This window comes from Hirundo rustica, chromosome Z (assembly GCF_015227805.2).
Source record: "Hirundo rustica isolate bHirRus1 chromosome Z, bHirRus1.pri.v3, whole genome shotgun sequence".
Classification (NCBI taxonomy): Eukaryota; Metazoa; Chordata; class Aves; order Passeriformes; family Hirundinidae; genus Hirundo; species Hirundo rustica.
Genome location: NC_053488.1, coordinates 85130140 through 85142354, shown reverse-complemented (window position 1 = coordinate 85142354; position 12215 = coordinate 85130140). Strand labels below are relative to the sequence as shown.

The following is a 12215-nucleotide window of genomic DNA, read 5'->3' as shown; positions in this document are numbered from 1 at the left end:
TTTTCAGCAAGCCCAGACAGGTTCTTTTGAATTAAATGCACACAGATAGGTGTGGGAAAACTTTCCACTGATACTTTTAATTGTTGTTTTTTTTTTTTTTTTTTTCTTCATTGTGTAGTGCCTAGGTTAACCCTTACGGTACATAGCACCTGTCCTTAAGAAAAAGGATTTCCTCAGCAAGGCTTTCTCGACAAGACCCTTCTCTGCCCCAGTGTTGTCCTGTGGAACAAGGCTGAGGGAGCCCTGCTGAAGGTGGAGGAGAGGGCAGAGGGAGAGAGACCCAGGCCTGCAGAGATGCCAGTGGATGGGTGATGCCAGTTTCCCTCTCCTGGGGAACACGGCCTCTCCCTCTCACTGTCTGCTCAGCATGACTTTCAGACCAAATTCGTTTTGCCTTTATGACCTTTGGAAGTGCTGAGCGCTCAATGCCTTGGGGTGGGATCCCAGCTCCAGGGGAGTCACGGGGGCAGAGGTAACAACCTGGGTCCCTTTGATCAGTCTGGCTGGCAGGAGCCCTGGCACAGGGTGTGCAATGGCCTCCTGTGCTCAGTCTACTGTCAGCTCTGAGTGTGACATTCCCTGAACACCTACGAGTTACCCTCCAGCTTTGATCATCTCAGTTTATCGGGAAACAGAGATTATGTGATACCACTGCTCTGGGCTTCTTGGAATCGCAGATACCCAGCAGCTAAACCTGCAAGCAAAGGTGATGCACAAGGTTTGGCCCACAGAAAGTATCCTCTGTAGGACAATAATCACCTAAGTGTCTTTCACTGCTCTCAGGAAAACACACACGTGCTTTGGTGTGCCTCTTGAGCAAAACACGGAGAACCTTCCCACCCTGCTCCTTTGCCCTCCTCTGCTCTGGAAGACGCTCACTGCTGTGCCTGCAGCAGGGGGGAAGCTGGCACTGTGCAAAGCTGCCATTTAAGAGTGCTCCCTATTCCACTGGCGCAGAGGAGGGCCACAAGAAACACATAAATTTTTCTGCAATGGACCTGATTTACTGCACCTGTGTTTACCTGGGTCAGCTGCCAGGATGCAGGGCCAGTGCACGGGTTTTGGCAGTGTCTGGTAGTAAAGAATGGTGGTCCCATGTCCAGCCTGCTCCAGGGATACCAGTGATCCTGGAAGCACAGTCACAGTAATTAGCACATTTGAGCCTGGTGCTGACCGTGACAGGCTCTGTACTGTGGGGACCTTTTGTTCACTGCAGGCAGCTCTGCAGCTTCTCCACATCTTCAGTGAATCGTTCATTCACTGAGACAGCTATTTGCACATTCTCTGATCCTTTGCACGGGGAAAAAAATGTCATAGAAGCATAGAAGGGTTTGGGTTGGAAGGGGCCTGAAGGATCATCTCGTTCCAACCCTCTGGCGCAGGCAGGGGCAGCTTCCACCAGACCTGGTTGCTCCAACCTGGTCTTGGACACTTGGAGCCCAATCCTGGCACTGTATTGGTACAGTTCTGTCCCAAACACTCATCCTGACACTCGGGTGGTGGGAGCACATGTCCCGGAGTGTGCGGGCTGGGAAGGTCTGTGATTTGCTTTACCGTACCTGTGCACACACACAGATGAAGTTTCAGGGGAGGTAGGGGGGCAGTTCTGGGGTTTTATTGGCATCAGTGCCTCCTCTGTTACGGTGTTTGCTTTGTAGATTTCTACCATCCCCACATCACTGCCTTTGTCAGTGACTGCCGCAGGAACTCTTAGTGCAGGTGTTAATTCATCCTGGGAGGGGATGAGTGAAAACACCTGCTACTTTTCTCTCCCCTGGGCATGTCCCTTTACAGGCCCTGCCAGGCTGTTTGGATGCACCCCCTTTCATAGGGAACCTCCAGGAGCCCATTCCCAGGGTAGGAGAGGGGGCTGCGTGTGAGCACACTCTGCTCCCAGCTGGATCACAGATATTTGGCAAGCTGGCTTCCTTGCAATGGTTTGGCCCTTGTATTTCTCATTGGGCCAGATATACTGAGGAGGGGGGGAAAAAAAATATATTTAAGTATTACAATTTGTCAGTGTTCCAGATAAGCTTGAAGTTAGGCAAAAAGAGAAAGAGAGTGAAGGAATAGAATAATTTTTCATCAGCAACTCGAGATAAAAGATTCAGTGAGAGGTGCCCTCTGAACTGCTAAACTGATGATGAGTTCTGAAGACATATGTCTCTGTTCTGACAGGACCAAATACTACATAAAAGATATTTTTCAAGAAGCAGTGCTTTGAACATTTACCAGTCAGAGAAGAGTCTTTTAAAGTGTACATTTATGCAAAACATAAATCACAGTATTAACCTTCACTAAGAGCAGATAAACATGCTGTGGATTGCTTGGAAGGCATTAGAAATGTCATTTCAAGCATCCTGATTTTCATCTGCCTCTTCTTTTTTATCATAGAGTGGGAATACTGTGCAAGATCAAACCAGGCTGAGCAAGACTGCAGCTTGCACACGCTGCCTGTGGCACCGAGGCACACAGATCCTGTGGTTTGGCAAGGAGAGTCACAGCTCCGAACAAGCTCAGGACACTCCTGAATTCTGCTGCTCTCATGATCCAGGCAGCACATGCAGCAATGTGGGCATCAGGGTGCTGTTCCCAAGCTGCTGGAGCCTGGGCAGTGGGCTCACACTTCTCCTCGTGCTGTGGCTCAGGAGCAGTTCCACTCCATACTGCAGCATTCCCCTGCAGCCTCCTGCCTGCACCAGCCTGTCCTCTTGCTCCAAGCTAGGTTGGCATCTGTACCAGGGGAGAATTGGCAACTGAGCGCTGTTCTGAGGCAGCTGATGGCATTTTCTAGAAGCCAAGGGGTTTACCAATTGCTTTAGTTACTGAGTAAGACACACCCAGTCCAGTTAGAATCCAAGTTCCACATCCTCTCTTAATGGCTGTCCAACAAAGGGCCAGCAGCATGCCTCAGTGCCCTGGCCCACGGGAATTAACCTTTGCTTTACCCAGACAATGAGGGCCTTTGTTCCATGGGAAGAAGGCACCTGACTGGAGCAGGTGACACTCATTTGATTCTGAGACTTGGGGAGGTTAAAACTCCCTCACACTTTGTGATCCAGTGCCTGTAGAGGAATGGTCCCCTCCAAGATACCCTGCTCCGGTTGATTGGGCTGTTTGCTGATGTTGTTATCATCCTGCTATCAGCGGTGTTATCAAGCCCTCTCCATGCTTGGTGAGTTTCCCTTTGTTGTCATCCAGGTCTCAAGGTGATCCCTCAGCTGTGGTCCCCATGATGAGCTCCACTGAAGCCCGACTTTGTTTGCGTCCCTGGGATTTCACAGGTGCAGCCCATCAAGTGATAAAAACAGTATTTCTGATGAGCCTAGGAATGCTACTGTGAAACATTTTCTGTGAAAAAGCAGACAAGTTAGTGAGGGAAGAGGGAGGAAGAGCACAGGTCTGATGGGGAGTGGCTGGTGGGCCTGGGGATGCTCAGCCTGGAGAAAAGGAGGCTCAGGAATTCCCTGACAGGAGGCTGTGGCCAAGTGGGGGTCAGTCTCTTTTCCCAGGTAACAGGTGTCAGGACAAGGCAAAAACAGCCTCAAGCTGTACCAGGGGAAGTTTACATTGGATATTTGTAAAAATTCTTTTCAGAAAGGACTGTCCCACCCTGGCACAGCTGTCCAGCGCAGTGGAGGAGTCCCCATTCCTGGAGGGATCTAACAGGCATGTGGATGTGGCACCTGGTAACATGGCTTAGTGGTGGCCTTGTCAGGGCTGGGGGAGCAGCTGGCCTCAATCTCAGAGTGCCTTTCCAACCTCAATGCTGCTGTGATTCTGTTTCTAAGGAGGAAGTGGAGAAGAAGAAAAAGGGGTAGAAACTTGTGTGGAATTTTGCTGGCCCAGTCCAACAGGAGTGCATTCTGGGCCAGTCATTCACATGAACATGCTGAGATATGATTAGCTTTGACTTCTCTGATACCTATCTGCATAATTTGTTCTATGTTTTCACTTATCTCTTCTTTAATAAGGAAACATGCCAATAATTGAATGCGTGGGTCAAGTTCTATTTGTCAATTTAATTTGTTTTGGTTACAGCCTGAAGATTAAAATATGCAAGTTGAGAGGGAAATAGGCTGAATACGAAAGCAGGTGATCTGAATGTACAGGCAGAAACCTGGGCTTGGACAATCCACTGCACACCCCTTACTTGGGTCAGTAACAGTTTCCTGTAAAAGGGAATTGATGTAATCAGGTCCAAACTTGTTTCTGATGAGCCAGATGTGACCAAAAAGGATGTGCCCATTAAATAAAAATCACAAGTATCTCAGACCCCTCCATTCTGGATTAACCTGAACAAGACTGATTTTTTTTTTTTTTTTTTTTTTTTTTAATTGGTTTGTAAATGCAGCTGAAAATCACTTTTCTTCTTGTAACTGCTGGTACTGTACAGATGTCACATTGCCAGAGCATTTTGGGGAGGGGATTTAAGGGAAAGTGCTTTCTGCTTGGCTGAAGAACAGAAATTCAAAGGAGAGGCAGACCTTCCCTGGCATTCACAGCATCTTGCCCCTGAGTGGAAAGGGCAGCGGGTGTTGGACACCACCACGGGCGTCAGAGTAAAGGGCTTTTACAGAGAGAGCAGATCATCCTGCAGACCATCAAGGTACACCTCCTGAGCAAAGATTTTTCTTTTTTCCTACAAGAAAATCAGCAGTGGAGAGGAAAGGGGATGTAAGATAGAGTGATATTTAATGTGATGTGAGAGGGATAATTATTCATGGCAGATGATGGTGACAGCTGGGGAATCACAGTGTCAAACTCAACAGAGTGATGGAGAGGTTGTACACACTGAGAATTGTTCCTTTCCCCCTGAATAAAACATACTTTGCTTTCACACATCCTCGCTGCTGTGGCAGGCGGGACACTGCAAAGGATAAAGGGCACTTTCACTTAAGGGCTTCTAGGAATGAAATCTTGTTTCCTTGGGTTTCTTATTTTGCAGGAGAATCTTATGTTTGAATCCAACCCTTCCTGCTCTCAGCAGAAGGCAGCTGGAACTGAACCTTCACACAACCTAAGGTAATATTGTGTGTGTGAGCACTGGGGAAATGGTTAGACTTGATGATCTTAAAGGTTTTTCCCAACCTAAATGGTTCTGTGATTCAATGGAAATCCTAACTAGCTGGGCTAACAGCTAGGACAGACCTGGAAGGACTGTCTGCTTTTCCTTGACTCAAAAGACTGACTGTGGTACCTGGGAATGTTTCTTGTTAGACAGGAGCCTGATCAGGGCTGGATCTTCTTGCCCTGGGGTTTTACAGGGAGGGCTGAGGAGCATCCATTGCCAGAGCAGGCATCGCATAGCGATCCCCTGCTATGACTCACTCGCTGCCCAGGCTCGAACCACGCTGGAAAATCTTGAGTTGAAGCTGAGCCAGACTCAGGGGACATTCATCAGCTGCCTAAAGGACCCTGCTGGCTCCTGGCTGGGTCTTGGCAGCCCAGCCCACCTCACCCCTCAGCTTCCAGCAGTGACTGGATGAGGGATTCCTCCCCAAACCAAGGCGGGGTCACCCATCAGGAGAGCACTTCTCTGTGTATTATCTGCTTCTACCTTCTCCCTGGAGCCAGGAATGTTGCAAGTGAGCGAGCAGCTACAAAAGAACCATCTAATTAAGACCTGAAGCCATAAATCTGTGGTAGTTTGTTTCCACTGTGGCTTTATTTGATACTTGCCTCAAAAAGTTCACGAGAGTCAAGGGCAAAGCAGGCTGTAAGGAATGAAGTGATGGCTTTGTCCACTGCTTCCTCCTACACCAGCAGGGCCCAGAGTGGTACAGGCAGCTGTGGACAACCCTCCTCTCCTCCTTGAGGAAGCATGCCAGGCAGGAGGGGCTCTGTGGGCTCATCAGATCTTCCTCATACTGCCCACAGGGCTCCACTGAGCTGGGCCTCACAAATCTTCCTGTTCTGGGAAGTCTTTGGGCTTGTGCTTGTCCGTGGATATATCTCACCCTCTGGAGAAAATAAGGGATTTGGAAAAGCTGAGGTCTGCAGCTGGGTGAGTGAAGCAGGAAGGACATTTCTGTCCAAAGTGTTCAGATTTAAGTCAGACTGGGAAGATGCTGGAGGCAGGAAGAAAAAATGTCATCTGGTTTGCTTTTGTCTTCCAAAAGAAAATGAGCCTAGAAAGATGCACATCAAAGAGTGACATTGCCTGGATTTCTGAGCAACTTTCCTGGGCACTCCAAGAGCCTGGGCCCAAGAAATATTTGAAGCTGTGAGTGCACTGGGTCCTTCAGAGCAGACTGACACAATGATGGCTTCCTCCTTGATGTTCACCAAGAGAAATTATGTCCTGGGCCCCTCTTTAAGCCGTTTCTATCTTTGTAGCCTCACATCCCAACTTGGCAATGCTGGAGCTGCCTGCCCCACAGCAGAGCAGCCCTGGCAGCAGCCTGCCCTGTGCCCGCGGTCACTGTGCTGTGAAAATTACCTGGAACAGAGTCACGGGCATGGCTGCTCACTTATAATACAGCAGAAAAAGTCATTGTCACTGCCAAGAAAAGACAAAAGGCCACCAAACAATAACCCAGCCGTAAATGAAGGTGATAAATATGGAGACAGGTGAAAGGTAACTACAGGCTGCCTCTCACACACACGGCACCCAGCTTGGGAAGTGCTCTTCATGTCAAGGTGTGTGCGTGCCATGGGCAGCTTTTTCTGATCAGAGATTTTTGGTTAAAAAAAAAAAAAAGAATCTGCTTTTCTTTCTTTCCGTAAGTCAACATTAGGATGCAAGGTCAGAGCTCAACTTCCAGTGGAAAAACAGGGATAAGTGATGCCTGTGGCCCCGTGTCTCACACAGAGGGAGCCTTCTGCAAGGGTTTGAAAGCAAGTTTGAAAAATCAATCCGAAAAATGTGATCAGTTGCACAGAATGAAGCTGTGGGGACAAGTGAGAGCAAAAGGTTGTGCAAAGATCCTGGTACGTTGAAAAATCACAGTGATTGCAGCTGCCTTCATGCTGTGACATGCCCCCCCCAAAAACAAAACAACTCTGCAAGATTCATTGGGCAAAGGCTGAAGTGTTATTTAGTTGTAAAATAATGCCATAACTGCCACAGCCATCATTGTTGCCAAGTGGGTAAGAACAGCTGAGTCCTGAGGACGTACTTTAGGCAGCAGTTTGCTCCTGCCACTGCTGGGTTTCAGCCCAAATCCTGACCCCAGATGCAGCTCTGGCAGAGGATGTACACGCACATTTAGGGCTGGATTCTGTTCAGGATGGGCTGTGTGCTGGCCACATCACAGGAGTCACAACTGTCCGGAGAGGAGAGGAGAGGAGAGGAGAGGAGAGGAGAGGAGAGGAGAGTAGAGGAGAGGAGAGGAGAGGAGAGGGAGAGAGGAAGGAGGAGGTGAGGAAGAAGAGAGTAGATGAAGGATAGTAGAGGGAGAAGGAAGGAGTTTAGTGAAACTGGGTGCAAAAACAGGAGAGAGAAAAGGACAAGGCACTGCTGAATCCGTGACCTTCGTACACGAAGCCTGAAAGGCTGCTGATGTTCCTCGGGCAGGGCAGGCTCCCGGCGATCACCCAGTGCCCTCTGCTGACACCAGAACCGAGTAGCCTCTGCAGAAGCCCGAGCGGCATCAACCTAGTTGTCAAACAGAGATCCCGAGCTCTTAATTCCTCTGGCAGCACAAAACCACAGCAATTCCCCTCTGGTAAAATGCTGGAACCGTGCTGGCCTGTCCCTTCCCGCAGCTCCTGCGGGGATGCCCCGTGTCCTGCCCGTGCCTGCCTGCCCGAGCGAGCCCATGGAAACACCCGTGATTCAGCCTTGCAGGATGCTGTGGAAAAACACTCCGATGAGCCTGACTTCTGCACCACGTCGTGTGTTAAGGGGATGATCCTCCTGGGCCGATGGATTTCAACGTCCATGTGTCGACGTGTCTGTGTGCCCGTATGTCTGTGTGCGGGGGGTGCTCACAAACTGCTTCGCCTCCTCAGTTAATTCCTGCCTGGTCTCGGTGCCCTCTAGTGTTGTGAACACTCCAGTATGTTAAAAAAAAAAAAAAAAAAAACAAACCACACACCACCAAACCAGACTATAAAACTGACCTCTGCTTCAGAATTCCTGGCTTTGCTAACTCTTAATACCCTAATTCTGTAATTATACAGCACAGTTAAAACTTAACGGAGACAACGTGACCCTGAGCGTATCAGATGATCACAGCGCAACACCAGACACCTGAGAGCACCGTTCTGCACTCTGAAAGTAACATCTCTAGAGCCTCAGCCTGCGAACCACACCCAAATCTGATGGCGGTACAGCACTCTACCTGACGCAGCCATTCCTGCATCTGGGATTATCAGCTCTCCCAGATGTTCTCCTTGGCTGTGGCTGTGAGGTGTTGATTGAGCTGGGAAATAATCCACCCCAGTAACATCTGTCCCAATAGACAGGAGCTGGGATTAGAGCAGGACTGCCTGGTTTGGTCTCAGACCCAGGGCTGGTGGGCTCAGGCTGGCCAGAGCAGCGGGGATTCCCAGGAGCTCAGTGAGGACCACCACTAACCACCACTAACCAAACACCACAAACTATCACTACCAACCACAAACCACCACTAACTAACCACAAACCACCACAAACTATCACTAAACAACACTAACCACCACTAACCAAACACAAACCACCACAAACTACCACTACCAACCACAAACCACCACTAACTGTCACTAACCAACCACTATCTGCCACAAACCACCACAAACCAGCACTAACTAACCACAAACCACCAGCCACCGCCGCAAACAGCCACCAACAGCCCGGTCCGGGGCGGCTCTGCCCGTGCCCATCCGGGGGCTGGACGCTCTGCCGTCAAATCCCTTCGCTCTGATGCAATCGGCGTCTAGCAGAAATCAGTCCTGCGGGTGACCTCCGCTGCCGGGACGGCGCTCAGCGGTACCACTCTGGTGACAAGCTCCCGCAGGGCAGCCGCTGGTGTCTCTGCCCCCCCGCCCCGTCCCGCCACAGGAGCCCCCCCGGCCCCGGGGCCGTGGGTGATGCAATGAGGCGATTGCATCAGACGCGGCCCCGCTGAGCCGCCCGCCCGTGTGAGCGGTGAAATCATCCTCATCGCCCGGAGCGGCTCCTCCGAGCTCCCCTCGCCCGCGAGGTTGAGTCACGGAGCGGCTGAAGCAGCGGGGTGAGGAATCCCACCAGTGATGGAACAGGGAGTGAGAGCGCAGGTCCCATGGGGAGCGGCTGAGGGAGCTGGGAAAGGGGCTCAGCCTGGAGAACAGGAGGCTCAGGAGGGACCCTGCGGCTCTGCAGGAGGGGACAGCCGGGGGGGATCAGGCTCTGCCCCCAGGGAACAGGGACAGGAGGAGAGGGAATAGCCACAAGTTGAGCCGGGGGAGGTTCAGGTTGGATGTGAGGGAAAACTTCTTCCCTGAAAAGTGGTCAGGCACAGGTTGCCCGAGGCACTGACGGAATCACCATGGCTGGAGGTGTTCAAAAGGAGTGGGGTGTGGCTGAGTACATTGATACTCTGTCCCAGGTATACTCATTGTTACTGTTCCCCTTTATATTCCCCTGTGGCAGATAAAATGTGGGGCTCTGGGAGACTCCACGTGGTTCCCAAAGAGGTGTGAGTTGTTGGTTTTGGCTTTACCTCTAGCCTCAAACCGGTTGTTTCAGTCAAGCATTAGGTGATCTGAGGTTGCTGCCATACCGGGGCAGGGCCCCGTGGTTTAGATGTGCCCTCCATGTACACATCAAGTGTCTTGGGTCTGGTGGTATTGAAATAAGAAGTACAAAGATCCCCCAGCTTTGAATTTCATGCCGGATATTCAGGAAAACGTTGGTTGCCTGTATTGTTACACTTGAGCAGCAGCAGACCTGCCCTGTGCCCAGTATCCTGCTGGCAGGTCTGGTATGGCTCTCTCCTCCATCTTGAGTGATTCCATCATCCTGGCAGACGTCCTTGTGCTTGGAGCAGCCCTGACACAGGATTCCTTTGGCCTGTGTAACTTTCTGTATTTGGCAAACTGCTCAAAGCCGGGTTCTTGTGGGGAGGGGGCTTTGAGGGCATTGTCTCAGTGGCAGGCTCTTTGAAAGGCTTGGAAATTCTGTAAACATATCAGAAAAAGTGGCAAAGTTGTGTTCACAGGACAGTTTCTCCAAAAACCCTGCTGGTTTGGGGTTTTTTGATTTTGCTGGGGTTATTTTCACCAGTACTTTCCCCTTGTATTACAGCACTTTGGAGAGCGGGTAGAGATCACCCCCTCACTCTCCATACTCTGGTATCTGGGCTCCTTTCCTGTCGCCTGCAATTCTGCTTCATTCATCTTGTGCTGCTATTAGGAGCAAAAGCCTGAATTAAACTCCAGGCCAGGGCATCAGCAGTGCTGACCCACACATCAGGCAGAGGTCCCTGCTGCCAGGGCTGAGCTGGGCTGTGGGCAGTGAATTCACCAGGAGGCTGGGCTCAGGCCCCGGGCATTCTGGCCTCCTGGAACACTTGGGTGACACCTGCCTGGCGTGCCAGCCCCACAAAAGGAGTTGTGTGTCATTCATCTGGGACATACCTGCTTTTTATTTTCCCTCCTGCATTCAACCTGAGGCTGAGCCCTGACACCAAACCCTGCGCATCTCCCGGGGCAGTGACACCAGGCTCCCCCTCCACCACTGACAAACCCTCCTTCTATTCAGTGGTGTCAGGAATCTTTATGCACAGTTAAAAGCTGTGCTCGTGCCCCTCCAGAGGTGCTTGCAAGACAGATTTAGTCCCTTCAGCTCCTCCTGGCCTGTCCCGCGGGCTTGGCTGCTGATCCTTGTATCAGCCCGTGTGCTTCGAGCAGGAGCTAAGTGAGGGTGACTCATGCGCTGTGCTCGTCTGGGCAGACCTCATCTCCCATGAATCTCGGCCCTGCAGAGCCGGGGGAGCCCAGCCAAGTGTCCGCTTCCAAAAGGCACCAGCGAGGGAGTGGTGGGATTAGGCAGAGGAGGCAGAAAAAGCCTGCAGAGGAATGCTGCTGTGGGAGGGGAAGGAGCTGTGACAGGAGGGGCTGCAGGTCCTGTAGATGATCCCTCTGTGCTGCAAGAGCCTTGCCGGGGCCAGACATCTGGCCAAGCTTCCCTTACGGGGGACAGCTCTGGCTGAAGTGCCAGGTTCTCCTAGGCCATTCAGGGTGGTGCCCCCCAAAAGGTGTTCACTCTTCCTGATGGGTGTTGAGAACTTGCCCCCAAGGCAGGTCGAACTGTTCCTCTCCTGGTTTTCTGTGCAAGGTAATAGGAAAAGCAAAGAGGAGAATGCTCTAGTGAAAGTGGGTTTTATTCCCTGTCATCAGGGGAAGTACCCATCTAGAATCTGCAGAAATGATCAGGCAGCCCCAAAACTCCAAATTGCTCAGTTTTGCAGCTTCAGTCTGAACTGCTTGCTCTGATTGAAGATGCTGGTCCTGTAGCTTCCCTTTGAGCCACCCTTACTGACAGTGCGGCCCTGTGGCTCCTGGGTTCTGTTGTTACCTTCTGCTTAGCCATTATTGGAGCCATTCCCCTCCCGGGAAGGCTCTGGAGGGTGTTCCAGAGGGAGGTGAGTGCTTGTTCCGAGTTAGCCGTGAGTGATGCCATGCAGAGCTGAAACGTGCATGGAGCAGGGGCCTGAGCGACTGCGCAGGTCCAGGGTGGGGCAGCAGGGACACAGTGTGTGAGGGCGTGTGTGTGTGTGTGTCCCCCATTCTGCTGGAGGTGCAGGGGGTGTGTGGGGCAGCGTGTCCTGTTCTGCCAGGGGCACGTCAGCCACAAGCATTTGGTGTTGTCACACCAGCTCAGCCTCGCTGGCCAGAGCTGGCCTGCTGGATCCTGAAGCTGGGGCTCTGCTGAGCCTTTGCTGGCGCCAAGCTCTCCACTGGTTGTCTCTGATACCCAGAGCCGTGGCTGGGGCTGGCAGAATCCACTGGTGAGCTGAGCACTTAGTGGTCAGTACTTCAATAGTGTGACTAAAATTTCGTTTGGTGCCTTGTGAGGCTGTGAGAATGGGGCAGCTCATCACCAGCCTTGCTGGGAAGCCTGGGACTGGATGGAGCCATGTGGAAGGAACCAGGAATTACCTCCTGCCCAAGTCCCACCCGTGGTGCTCAGCAGTGTTGGCTGCTGTCCTGGCCAGGTGGAGATGTTCACCCAGAGATGGGAACACTGCTCATCCCAAATGTGTTAGGGCTGGTTTTGATCCCTCTGCCTTCTCTTCCTCTCGTCCCCAAGC

General features: G+C 51.5%; 1 long non-coding RNA gene across 2 annotated transcripts; it reads left to right on the top strand.

Annotated features, from left to right (window-relative positions):
- Positions 1-1865: 1865 nt before the first annotated feature.
- LOC120765524 (uncharacterized) lies at positions 1866-8969 on the top strand. Of its 2 annotated transcripts, none has more exons than XR_005704445.2 (4): positions 1866-1937; positions 2395-3175; positions 4949-5025; positions 8128-8969. It is a non-coding gene; the product is annotated as an uncharacterized LOC120765524 (long non-coding RNA). The 2 variants fall into 2 exon arrangements; XR_005704446.2 differs by lacking the exon at positions 8128-8969 and adding an exon at positions 5221-7197.
- Positions 8970-12215: the final 3246 nt, after the last annotated feature.